The following is a 12,371-nucleotide window of genomic DNA, read 5'->3' on the forward strand; positions in this document are numbered from 1 at the left end:
GATTACATTACCAAAAAGTATAACAAAGATTTATGTCTTTCACACGGGGATAACCGTGTGTTTACTTGTATTCCCCCCTCCCCTAAAAGTGTATAAAAAGCGTTGATAAACATTTGAAAGTGTAGTTTATAGGAGTATGAACTCACTTGATTGAAATGGTTGATTTGAAGTAGTCGAGAGAAGAATCGAGCAGAACTTTGACAGGAAGAGTTGAAAACGCGGGAAAATCTCGGGATACTTAGGAATCTCGGGAACCAACAACCCTCCACCACCACATTCTCCTAAAATTGATCTCGTAACGCTTCAGACATCCATTACTGCCGCAGTGATAGCCGCCATGTCACAAATGAACCCCGGTAGTTCAGGAGGTGGTCCCCAACCCCAAAACCTAGAAGATAGCCAGAGACACCGAAAAGAGGGTTCTTATAAAGACTTCATGAGCGCGAAACCCACGTCCTTTGATGGAACTGGAGGTATCATTTCCCTCACTCGATGGTTCGAGAAAATCGAATCCATCTTTGAAATCTGTGCTTGTTCGAAGTCCGACAAAGTAAAGTTCGCAGCCTGTACCTTTATTGATAAAGCCCTAACTCGGTGGAACGGCTGAGTCAAATCCCTAACTCTACCTGTAGCCAATGCTATGGGATGGGAAGCCATGAAGGAACTGCTTCTAGCGGAGTACTGCCCTTGGGGCAAAATATAGAAGTTAGAGCACGAGCTCTGGAACCTGAAGATGAAGGGTTCCGATATTGCCGCATACACCTCGAGGTTTGATGACCTGGCACTACTCTGTACGGGAATGGTTACCCCGGAGAGTAAGAAAATACAGAGATTTATTTGGGGGCTTACCCAACCGACCAAAGGAAACGTCTTATCTGCAAGGCCGAATACATATGACTGTGCCAAAAGCTTAGCCTAGACCCTAATTGACCACAACAATGAGGTTGAGGAGACAACCACCACTCCTGAAACAACCAAGAGGAGTGGTGAGAAAAGAAAGTTCTGGAAGAAGAAGAAAGGCCAACCTTCTCAAGGATCCTCAAAGAAACAGCAGACTATAACAGTCCATGCTGCTACTACCCCCGTTGTTGTTGCTTCTGTTGTGGGATCTACAGCTTAGACACCTACTAGTTGGTATGCTGGTAACCTTCCCCAGTGTGAAAAATGCAAATACCACCATAACCCCAGCCCCTTCCGTGAGCTATCATGCACCAACTTTGGTAAAAAGGGGCACACGGTCCGATTCTTCAAGGCACCAGCCCAATCTACAAATCAATCTTCTGGAGCAGGTGTTGGTCAAGCCTGCTATAATTGTGGAGAATTTGGGTATTTCCAGAGGAACTTCCCCAAAAAGGCAACAACTGATAATATTGGGAGAGTCGTAGCCATGGGACGGGAGGAGGCAGTCGCCGATCCCACTGTTGTTTCGGGTACGTTCCTTCTCGACAACTCTTATACTAGTATTATTTTCGATTAGGGTGCTGAAAGAAGTTTTGTTAGTCATTCGTTCAAACATAATCTAAAACCTAATCCCCAACCATTAACCGAAACGTTTACCTTTGAGATGGCTAACTGTGAGAAAGAAAGCGCTCGCGATATATTCATAGGTTGTACCATTACCATGAAGGATCATTCATTTCCCATCGATCTTATGCCAGTCTCCATAAACAGCTTTGATGTTATCATTGGCATGGATTGGTCGTGTCCCGATCATGCTGATATCCTTTGCTACGAAAAAGCCATCCGTCTCAATCTTCCTACGGGTCAGACTCTCATAATCTATGGCGATAAACTCAGCTCCAACCTTCGCATCATTTCCTGCATCAAAGCTCAGAAACTCTTGCGAAAGGAATGCCAAGCATTCCTAGCCCATGTAATCAATGAGAAATAGGAAGTTAAAGACCTCGCGAGCATCCCTGAAGTCTGTAATTTTCCTGATGTCTTTCCAGAAGAGCTCCTAGGAATTCCTCCCGAATGTCAGGTCAAATTTCGCATTGACCTAATTCCTGGAGCTACCCCCATAGCCAAGTCTCCGTATCGCTTAGCTCCAGCAGAAATGCATGAGTTATCGAGTCAGATCAATGAATTACTCAGCAAAGGGTTCATCAGACCGAGTTCCTCACCCTGGGGAGGTCCGGTATTGTTTGTAAAGATGAAAGATGGATCCTTCCGGATGTGTATCGACTACCGCGAGCAGAACAAGTTGACTATCAAAAACCAATATCCTCTTCCTCGAATAGATGACCTCTTCGATCAACTTCAGGGAGCCAGCTATTTCTCGAAGATAGACCTTAGGTCAGGGTACCATAAGCTATGATTTCATGAGAGTGATGTTTCCAAAACAGCTTTCAAGACTTGGTATGGACACTACGACTTTGTAGTGATGCCCTTCGGTCTAACCAATGCATCAGATGTGTTCATGGACCTGATGAACCGGGTGTGTCGTCCCTTCTTAGACAAGTTCATCATCATGTTCATAGATGACATCCTTGTCTACTCCAGAAGTGAAGAAGATCACAAGAAACACTTGAGGTTAGTGTTGGAAACCCTTCGATCCGAGAAGTTGTATGCGACATTTTCCAAGTGTGAATTCTAGATTCGGAAGGTGACTTTCCTCGGTCATGTGGTAAGCGAGGAGGGTATTCATGTGGATCCTTCCAACATTAAAGCGATAGAGAATTGGTCGGCACCGAAAACACCCACAGAAATCCGTCAATTCTTGGGTCTCTCCGGCTATTATCGGAGATTCATCCAGAATTTTTCCAAAATCGCCAAACCCCTAACTATTCTAACACAGAAAGGTGTACCTTTTTGTTGGAGTGAAAAGTAAGAAGCAACGTTCCAGACATTAAAGCAAGCCTTGTGTAGCGCGCCTGTTCTGTCCCTACCCGAAGGGACAGAGGACTTCGTTGTCTATTGCGATGCATTTAATAAGGGCTTAGGCTGTGTGCTTATGCAAAGAGGAAAAGTGATTGCTTACGCCTCGAGATAGTTGAAGGCACACGAGGTCAACTATACCACACACGACTTGGAGTTAGGAGCCGTAGTCTTTGCACTGAATATTTGGAGACATTATCTCTATGGAACCAAGTGTACAATCTTCACCGACCATAAAAGCCTTCAGCACATCCTCAATCAGAAAGACCTAAACATGAGGCAACAACGATGGGTAAAGCTGCTCAGCGATTATGAGTGCGAGATTCGATAGCATCCCGGCAAGGCCAATGTGGTAGCAGATGCCCTTAGCCGAAAGGAAAGTTCAAGCCGTAAATTAAGGACACTGACGATGACCATCCATTCCCATTTATCCATGCAAATCCGAGATGCCCAGATAGAATCCCTTAAATCTGAGAACAAATCAAGTGAAACCTTGAGGGGAATGGATAAGAAACTTGAGATCAGAGGTGACAGAGTCTACTGTTTCATGGACCGAATCTGGATTCCAAAGTCCGGAGGATTCAGGGAAATTCTCATGGAGGAAGCACACAACACCAGATACTCTGTTCACCCGGGTTCAGACAAGATGTACCTAGATCTCAAGAAACAATACTGGTGGCCGAACATGAAAGCCGAGATCGCTACATTTGTGGGCAAGTGCTTGACTTGCGCCAAAGTGAAAGTCGAGTACCAAAAACCCTCGGGTCTGCTCCAGCAACCCGAGATAACCGAGTGGAAATGGGAGATGATTACCATGGATTTCATCACCAAGTTACCCAAATGTCTGAGTGGGTACGATACCATTTGGGTAATTGTCGATAGTTTGACAAAATCCGCTCACTTTATTCCGATTAAAGAATCGTTCAAGATGGAAAGAATCGCACGGATCTACATCCAGGAGGTAGTTCGACTGCACGGTGTACCTGCGTCCATTATCTCTGACCGAGATAGCAGGTTGACCTCAAGGTTTTGGCAGTCTCTTTAGAAGTCTCTTGGAACTAAACTAGACATGAGCACGGCTTATCACCCTCAGACCGACGGACAGGGCGAAAGAACTATCCAAACCATGGAAGACATGCTTAGGTCATGTGTCATCAATTTTGGAAAGTCGTGGGACATACATTTGCCATTGATCGAGTTCTCGTACAACAACAGTTACCACACCAGTATCAAGGCTGCCCCGTTCGAAGCCCTTTACGATCGCAAGTGCAGATCCCCTCTGTGCTGGGCCGAGGTAGGGGACACGCAGCTAGCCAAAAGTCGATTCCCCTACAGTGCTCTCACTGGTCCTGAAATCATCCGCGAAACTACCGAAAAGATCATCCAAATCCAAGAATGATTGAAAGCTTCACGAGATCGCCAAAAGAGTTATGTTGATAACCGATGGAAACCTCTGGAATTCCAGGTTGGAGACCGTGTCCTGTTGAAGGTCTCGTCCTGGAAAGGCATGGTACGCTTTGGAAAGTGTGGGAAACTTAATCCGAGGTATATTGGACCCTTCGAGATCCTCGCTAGGATCAGTCCGGTAGCCTATAAACTTCGATTACCTCACGAGCTTAGCAACATCCACCCCGTCTTTCACATCTTGAACCATAAAAAGTGTTTATCCGATGAAACCCTCGTGATTCCCCTCGATGAGATCGAGATCAATGAAAACCTAAACTTTGTGGAGGAACCAATCAAAATCATCGATCGAGAGATCAAACGCATGAAACAAAGTCGCATCCCGATAGTGAAGGTTCGCTGGAATGCCAAGCGGGGACCGGAGTTCACTTGGGAGCATGAAGACTCGATGAAACATAAGTATCCGCATCTCCTCCCAGATCCATGATTTGTATCTAAATTCTGAATTTCAGGACGAAATTCCCTCTAACAGGGGGATAATGTGACAACCCAAAGTTCGTTCCATCATTTGTAACCCTTTCCGTTAATAAAGTCGTCGATTTCAATTTCATTTCCATTTACGTCATTAAATTAAGTCATAATTGTGGGATTTCTATTATGACTTAATGGGTGTCTAAACATGTTTAGAACTCATATTAACACTCCATATTAGTAATCGGAAACATTTGAGAATCGACCATATCGGGTTACGGTAACTTAATTGGGTGCGACCAAAAGCATCGTATAACGTCGGTATCGGGTAGAATTCCACCGTGTCCATAACTTGGAACATATTTAAGGTGGTTTAAGCTTCCATTTGAAGCTTTTACTCTCTCTCATTACTCTCTCTCTCTCTAACCTCTCTCCTCAATCCAAGTTTCAAGTCCAAAATCATCAAATTTAAGCTCCAAATCACTAAGGTAACTTCCCTAACTATTAGTATAGCATCTTAGACCTTAAAATCCGAGTTCAAACAATCATTTAGGACCATGTTCATGTGTTTATGGCCCTGGAACATGCTTGGGCCGTAAACACACATATAATGGGTTTTTGAGCCTTTAAACCCTTCCAATCGACCTTTGGAGCTTAGATATGGCTATATGAATTAATGTACTGGACTTAGAACACCTTGAATCCAATTTTTGGGGAGTAAACATGAGTTTACTGCCCAAGAACATGCTTGGGCCATAAACTCCCCTTCATGGAGAGTAAACTCATATTTGAGTGTTTAAAAGCCACTTAAACACACCAATAGCCTTGGATTAAATTCTAGAATCAACCACAATCGATTTAGGGGCCTTAAACTCAATGAAAACCACTCCTTGGAGAGTTCATGGCCATAAACCCCCCTAGAATGGGTTCCTGGGCCGTAAACTCACTTACACAAGCCAAATGATGCCCTAAATTCATTATAAGGCTTGTAAAATTGGTTTGAATCACATGTGATTGATCTAGGGCCACCAAATCATGAAAGGAATGGGTATATACGAGCTTATGGCTATAAACTCCTAGTTTAGGGCTGTAAACTCCCTTTGATGGTCCCTTTGGTGGTAAAACTCATTCCTATGCCTTAGATTAAATCATAGCAACCTTCCCTAGTGTTAATTGACCATTTAGCACCATAATATCCCACATTCATGAGTGCACGGCCATGAACTCATGTGGTCATGGTCTTAGGGCCATAAACTCCCTAAGTAGTTTACTCTTGAAGAGAAAACTCATTTTCCAAAGCCCTATACGTCCGTAGATGTCACCCGGGTCACTCCAAACACTTGATTTAAGTGTTTTCTCGTATTGGAGTGTATAATCATATCTAATTAGTGATTAATAGTCTAATTAGATACATTTGTATACCATTTCATATTACATAGGAACCTCGCGTGTTATCAAACCCCGAATCGACACATAGCATCCAAACTGACACGTTTTCTCGTCTGGTGAGTTCATACCCCTACTCGTTTTTCAATGTTTTCACTGTTTTTAGGGGGAATACAAGCAAAGTACAAGGAATACTTGTACTCAAAACTTGTTTTATATATGTTGTGTTTCATTTTACCTATGCTACTAACACTGACAGTCGTAACAAACAATCGTTTGAACTTACAGCGTATATTATCATATTATTTGTGAAAAACATTATAAATTGTTGTATTTATTATTTTCACAAATGTTTTCCCACATTATAACAGTTAAAAGCATAACATTTGAACTTAGAACATTGTTTTGTCCTCGGTAACATTCCACGGAGATACGCGAGTGGAGGATAGTCATTTGACCTTTCAGTATTATTACTACTAAATTTGTTATTCTTATAAATTGGAGACACGTCCTCGGTGAACACTCCACATAGATACGCGAGTGGAGGACCACCCCCGTAACCAGAATCTCTTAGATAGGGAGTGTCACTTGAGTGTATAGATCTATACGGGGCTGACTACCCCGCACCTGGCTGCTAGCTACAATCGAACCGAAAGGTTCAAGGGTGACGAAAGTCATAAAGTGAGATGGACTACTTATTGCCATAATTAGTCTATGGTATGGTTATGGAACTCGCAATTTGGATAACAGAGATTTACTTTTTAGTAATAATGGGTTTAGTAACGAGTTTACTTGGTATTTATTAGTTTTATATACGTGTTAAAACTAATACATTTCAGTATAGATCTTTTACATTACATTTCGGGTTGGTAAACTAACATACACTTCACAAGGATAACCAGGTTTTTAGTATACATCTTTCACATTAGCAAAATATGTGATTTTCCTGGGATAACAATTGAACATAACCAGAACCGTGTAACATAACAGATAACTAAACTTTACATGTAAGAAAATATGGGATTTTCTTGGGTCGGAACATTTTCAGAAACCAAAAGGGAACTCGTACATTTTCAGAGAACAAAACCGCTTATGAACTCACCAGCTTTATGCTGATTTTAAAATGCTTGTATTCTCAGGTCCGCATTAGACAGGTACCCGACGACCCTTTTGACGAAGACAGAGTGCGTTGAAGACACATCTTACTTTTGTTCATAAATAAATAAATATATATATATATATATATATATGTATGTATCACACTTGTACAACTTTACTTTTGAACAAATGTAAAATTTCATATGTAATGTAATAGTTTTTTACTTTGCTTACTATGTGCATTGGATTTGATACTCAACGTGGAGTCCGCCCTGGAAATGTTTCCGCCTTGGTTTTCGGGGTGTGACAGAGGTGACTCAATGAGTTGGACATGTTTGAGCTTGAAGATTGAAGAGCTCGAAGAGTTCAAGGAGGAATTCGGCAAGGCATGAGCAAAATATCCCTATTCTATATGAAGGAGAACTCGACGAGTTCAAAGAGGAACTCGATGAGTTGTGAGTAAAAGGTCCTGATAATGTTATAAGGCAGAACTCGACGAGTTCATGAAATAAATCGATGAGTATGATCGAGACTTCAGGGTTTTATGGATTATGGAACTTGACGAGTTGATGGACTAACTTAGAGAGTTGAGTAAACTAGATGATGACTTTGACCAAAGGTTAACCTTGACCAGGGTGTGGACCTTGACTTTGACTTTGATTAGAGTTGACCCTTAAAAGGGTTATGGGCATGGAAGGATAATTAAAAGATATTGCTATGTGTAGGATATTGAGAGGAGTTGTTCCTAGCACCGAGGAGAGTTCAGCTACTTCATGACATTAAGGTGAGTTACCTTCCAGTAGAAGTGCATCGAAGGCACCAATGTCGGCCCACTACTAAGAGCTATAGTATAGATGATTGTCTTTGTGATAATTATCGGGTATGTCCTTATCTGTTATGCTTATATGCTAGTACGTTATGATGTTATGTGCTACTGGTAGGAGGGGTAGGATAGACCCCAATACCGGTCGATAGGGCTGAAGGGGTATTCCAACAACTGGATAAGCTAGGCAGTATATGACTTATATGTTCATTCACTAGGATGTTATGCGGTAAAAGTAGGGGTGAAATAGTCCCTGGTACCGGTCAACAGGACCGAAGGGGTAGGCCAGCACCCTGATATGCTAGGTGAGGTACCGGTCAATTGGACCGAAGGGGTAGGTCAACACCCTGATATGCTAGGCAAGTTACCGGTTGAAAGAGACCGAAGGGGTAGCTCGTACCCATATATTAGACAATATGTGTTATGTATGGTATGTCGTATGATGGGGGGACTCACTAAGCTTTGTGCTTACGGTTTTCAGTTTTAGTTTCAGGTACTTTGTCCTCGAAGGAAAGGAGTCGACACGGTAGCAACACATCACACACACATGATTTTCGGCATATGAGATTCTTGGGATTTGTACTCTCCCATTGTTACTATTTTATGACATGCTTTCAAGACATGTGATCTATTGATGTTTCCTTTAAATTTTTTTATGAAACGTTATATCAAAAATGTAATTTTGGTCATGATTTTTGGGATATTACATTAACGCTTGTTTCTCTTTCATTATTGCTTGTTGTTCTCGTATCACAACATCAGTTTTGTTGTGTCTTTTCTTGGATACAGCTGCAAATCGTGTGATCATTTCTTCAAAGTCCATTTTCTTCTCTTGCATCGGCTCCTCCTTTTGATGGAAACCTCTTTTATTTAGCCTACATTTCTCCTCCTTTTCCTTCTTGTACTCATCGTATGGTACCCACTCCTTTTTCGGTTTCCTCCAATCGTCATCAAATCTATCGCCACTTGAATAGCAAACTTGTGCTTTTCAGTTCCCATGCTCATCAAGGTCGCAATCTTGAAAAAGATGAGGCCCACCACAATTATCACTTCCTACCCAGATGGCATGGATGGATTGATCCATCTTTGTCATCCTTTGATCCATGCTTTCCAATTTAGCCATCACTGCCACCATATTATCGGAAACTGAGTTCACCGCCATCAAGTTGAGTTATTCCTTGGGTTATGGTATTCTCTAGAGTTCTTAGAGAATTATTCAATTAGTTCCTTTATAACCGCTAGTGCTTTCTTCATGAGTGGCCCTTAGGAGTCAAGGAGTTGTCTAGTTGTCACGTTCACTTCACATAGAAAGTGGAGACTTCTAGTGAATGTTTAGATCATAATGGGGGCAGTTCTTCAACAAGCCTTTGTATCTTTCCCATGCCTCATAGAGTGACCCCCCAACTTGTTGCTTGAAGTTTGCAATGGCTTTCTTCAACTTTGCTATATTCGAGGGAGGGCAAAATTGATCATTGAACTCTTAACACATCTTAGCCCATGTCGTGATGGATCCTAGAAATAGTGATTTTTGTCAATCTTTCGTGGCTCCCTAAAACGAAACCGGTAGCATACGAATAAAAACAGTCTCGTGAGGCACATTCAGGATGTTGAAGTAGTCAGCTATGTCATTGACCTTGTTGATATGCTTGTATGCGTCTTCGTGATCTTTCCTGTAGAATAGGATGTCCTTGAGTTGGGCGAGTATGTGACCTTTAAGCTCAAAGTTAGCAGTTGCTGGAATCACGAGTTTCACGAGTCGTGGCCTAGTATCGTCACGCATCCTTCTCTTGTATTCGCCTATGGGTATGTCTGCAATGTCACCCATTTCTTCTTTTGGTATGGATTCACCTTCTTCTTCAAATTCAGATATTTCTTGTTCGAAATCTAACACCTTATCATCCTTACCACTTGATTCTCTAATTGTCTTTTCCTTTTTTTTTTTGCGAATGATTGATTCCAGATCTTCAATGGATGGCAATAGTGTAGAGCTGGAACCTCGAGTCATAAACGTCCTGAAATAAAATCGAAAAACATTCAAAAAATGAACAAAACGAAACAGAAAAACCAAGCTGAAAGTGTGACCAACTCGTCGAATTCAGTAATGGACTTGACGAGTTCAACGCGAAAACAGACAACTAAAAACGAAAATTTAAACAGAAAAAACTAGTAACTTAGTATGAAATAAATTTAACACAAAGGAATGATAAAACTAGCAATTAAAATAACTATTAGAACCATTCCCCAGTAATGGCGCCAAAAAGCTTGATGTGTGTGTAATGGACTAGTTTTAATCCTACGAATTTAAACACAAAATAAACACACGAAAGACAGTGTACTTATCGATTAGCAGTATAGTTTAAGCAATTAGGGTATCGAACATAGAGAATGGTAAAATTAAAAATAACAACTAGAATTATCTAAATAAAAACAAGTAATAAAAGAGGGTTTTCTCTAGTACAATGGTATCGCCAATGATAAAAGATAACTCGATTCAATGATAAAAGAGAGTAAAAGGTAACTAGATTCAATGATATAAGAGACTTCTGTTCAGATTCGATTCACTTATTCCTATGGTTGCTTTAATGGAAAGTGCAATGGATTAATATATCATTGCCTACCGATTTCTAATGTGATTAGGTTCATGTTCACTATTACTAAACTTTAGCAAACAGGTTAATTCAAACAGTGGCCAATTGATTAAACTAACGAGTTTCCTAGTGTTTAATTCACAGCAAGTAAGACTTGTAATATTAGTTAACTAAATTTGTCAATTCAATCAACTTATATGTTGTTGTTCATCACATATGCTCACACATTAATTTACTTATTTTCTAGTTAATCATAGGTTCATATTCACTAATACTAGGCATACAATATTGTTTTCACAAAATTATATGATTCAAGCAATTAAGAGGATGTTCATTCAGCTCAATAACTTGATTATTAGCAGAAAAAAATCATCATTAACACATAAGGGTCTTTAACAAGCTTAACAAGATAATTCACCAAATCAAATTAATCCAAGTCATTCAATCAAACCATATTCATAAGTTTGTCTAGTCTAAACAGAAGTAAAAAGATTTTAGCTCATATCTATAACAAATAACATCCTAAAATCAAAATCTAATGATTCAAACATGGTTTATGCAAAAGATTAAGAGAAAGAGTAATGTTTATTGCCTTTGATCTCTTCTAGCTTGACTTCTAAGTTGAATTCTCGAAAACTAGAGCTCCAAGAACCCTTTTGATTGTCAATTAGTCGGAAAAGTCTCCAACATGTCTTAGGGATTCAGGAATAAACAGTTTATATAGATATTCCAAAATTGCACATCAACTCATCGAGTTTTTACACCCAACTCGACGAGTTTTTCACTTAACATGTGTGTACGGAAAGGCACTGTTGAATCGAGAATCTTCGAAGCTACTCGTTGAGTTTTTCTTCTTTTAAGCTTTATTTCTTCAAACTTCAATTCCCAAGCTTCTGTTTGCTAGTTCTGCTTCCTTTTTCTCTCGAGCATGTTCTAAGACTGAAAATGTAATTTTAACATAATTAGATACCTGTTGTTCATAAATCGAGACAAAAACAGTCAAAAAGTACTAAGATATTGTATGAAATATATAATTAAATATGCATATATCACCCTGGGAGCGGGGTCCAAGGTGCTGAGCCCTACGCTAGGGTTGAAACTCGAATCATTGAAAATGAACCATGTTTTTTACTTTGTATTGATTCTTATTAAAATGCCCTTTTTTTTTGATAGTTTTTTTGATTGTTGGAGACAGTTTTGAGACAAAAAACTGTTTTATGGTAGTTTTCAGAAAAATGTGGTTTATAACCAGTTTTAGTCTTCACTTTATGGTATTCACGAAAATTCATACTTCTCATTCTATATTTTTGTTTTCTCATTTTGAGTTTTATCAGTTTGAAGATTGGGAGTATCACCCAAATATTTCAATCTAAAACTAATTACACAATTCTCCAAAATTTCAAACATAGTGGTGGTCAGGTTTAGAATGGTTGGGGAGTTGGCAAAAAGGGTGTGCAGTGGTTTAGAGACCAACAAATGGAGGGGTTGGCACATATTCTTGATGGTTGGTCTAGATGACTGGAGCATCCTTCACTATAAGATAATTTTTGATTTCTTGAATCTCATGGCTCCAAAATTCTTTGTTGTATATTTCATTATAATTCTTTGCCAACTTATTGCTAATTGGTTTTTTTTTTAAAAAATTCATAAATCCGTTAAAAAAAGTCATTGCAGTTTTTTAAAGTGTAAGTTTAATTGGAGTAGAAATTCTTTTTACACACTCC

At 40.0% G+C, this 12,371-nt stretch overlaps 1 non-coding gene across 1 annotated transcript; it reads left to right on the top strand.

The window, feature by feature from the left end:
- The first annotated feature begins 9,393 nt into the window (after positions 1-9,393).
- LOC145037997 (small nucleolar RNA R71) lies at positions 9,394-9,500 on the top strand. The gene has a single exon (XR_013679102.1). It is a non-coding gene; the product is annotated as a small nucleolar RNA R71 (small nucleolar RNA).
- Positions 9,501-12,371: the final 2,871 nt, after the last annotated feature.

The sequence above is a fragment of the Lactuca saligna genome, chromosome 3 (assembly GCF_052625555.1).
Source record: "Lactuca saligna cultivar CGN05327 chromosome 3, ASM5262555v1, whole genome shotgun sequence".
NCBI lineage: Eukaryota > Viridiplantae > Streptophyta > Magnoliopsida > Asterales > Asteraceae > Lactuca > Lactuca saligna.